Source organism: Olea europaea, unplaced genomic scaffold (assembly GCF_002742605.1).
Source record: "Olea europaea var. sylvestris unplaced genomic scaffold, O_europaea_v1 scaffold5853, whole genome shotgun sequence".
Classification (NCBI taxonomy): domain Eukaryota; kingdom Viridiplantae; phylum Streptophyta; class Magnoliopsida; order Lamiales; family Oleaceae; genus Olea; species Olea europaea.
This window is the reverse complement of record NW_019264193.1, coordinates 1-1,784: the sequence shown is the minus strand read 5'-3', so window position 1 is coordinate 1,784 and position 1,784 is coordinate 1. Positions and strand designations below refer to the sequence as shown.

Here is a 1,784-nt window from a genome sequence, read left to right as displayed (position 1 = left end):
ATGACATTATTCTAATTACTTTGTTTTCTAAATCCCTGTTTGGTACCAATTAAAATCTAGATTTTAATCTAAATCAAAGTCAACAATTCATTTCAACCACATATTTTATGGGTATCACAACTTTCAATCACACATTTTATAAACTTCTATCAAAATTTACTAAAAGTCTGATTTAATCCCCACCAAGTAGGGGTTAAGATAATTCCGTCAAAACATGTTCCATTCTTTGCAAGAGTGAGCAGTGCACAAAGTACAGAAAATGATGAAACACCATTTTAAAAGTTGCTATAAATCTTCTGTAGTATGTTGTTAAATATTAACACAAAGCAAGAAGGCAGCAACATCTCTACCTTTATTAGGTGAAGTAGATACTTACTAAACTCTATTTTCCACGTGAGGTTTTTCTCAAGCCTAATTAATGAGATATTATTTGATTTGATGCCACGTGACTCTATAAAGTAAGCATAAGAGCGAACTTTTTATATAAGCGTTTAAGTTTGTCAGGTTGGACCACGTCTATTCTGTTTATTGTTTTCCAGAAATTTTATTTCTCGTTGAGGGCTCGTAGCTATGACAAGAAAGAGCAGGGGACGCCAAAAGATAGCGATGACAAGAATGTCAAAAGAAAGCAATCTCCTTGTTACCTTCTCAAAGCGACGCTCTGGTCTCTTTAAAGAGGCAAGTGAACTTTGTACACTTTGTGATGCTAAAATTGCTATAATTGTGTTTTCTCCAGGCAAAAAGGTATTCTCTTTTGGCCACCCGTGTGTAGAGTCCATTGTGGATCGTTACACGATGAGAAACGGAACCCCAAGTTCCAGCACAATGCAACTTATGGAGGCTCACAGGAATGCTAGTGTCCGGGAACTCAACATGCAACTGACTAACATGCTCAGCCAGTTGGAAGCAGAGAAAAAGTGCAGCGAAGAGTTAAGCAAGGTTAGGAGAGCCAGCCAAGGAAGTGCTGGTGGGAGGCACCCATTAATGATCTTCGCTTGGAAGAGCTTGAACAATTGAAGGAGGAGCTCAAGAAGAATGTGGCCAATCAGGTGGAGAGGCTCATTGTGGAGGCATCAAACTCTTTGCAGCCTGTTCTTGGGGCGTCGACTTCTAGAGGAAATGTTGGGCTTGATGTTGATGTTAAGATTCCTGGCATTGGACTTTCAATGACTCCTCATGGATATGCATTTGGATACGGTAATCCATTCTTTTAATTGTGGTGAACGCCACGAAGAAATATCATCAATTATATTAGATGAATTACCGTTGTCACCATTGCATATTATCATGATAAAGTTGGTGCCAATAGTACTGGATTTGTTAAATAGGATTTTATTGCAATAAGCATATTCATGGATATACATTTTGATCTGAAATTGTTTTTAATGATTTTGACAACATTTTCGAAATGATGGTAGTTTACTAATCTAGCCTTTTGTAACGTTTGATGCTTTGATTCTTGGCCATCACGAAAATGAAACCAAATTTCTATACTTGCTGGGAGAAAATTTTTATGCGGGAAGAATTGGTATCATAGTGGCAACAAGTTCAACTCAGATTTTGTATCTGGATGGAAACTCAAAAGACGATCCCGACGGGATCAAGTCTTTATATTTTTCCCATAAATGATAAAACTCACATCCATGTTTTCTAAAATTTTTTGGGGATTTGATTGCAAAATTATCTTGAATAAATAGATTCAAATGTATGTTCCCAAATGTCTACAACACAGTTTTACTGGAGGAAATTCTAAGTCCTATAACGTGATCATCAATTTTTTTTTT

General features: G+C 36.6%; 1 pseudogene; it reads left to right on the top strand.

The window, feature by feature from the left end:
• The first annotated feature begins 570 nt into the window (after positions 1-570).
• LOC111389345 lies at positions 571-1,197 on the top strand (annotated as a pseudogene).
• The last annotated feature ends 587 nt before the right edge of the window (positions 1,198-1,784 follow it).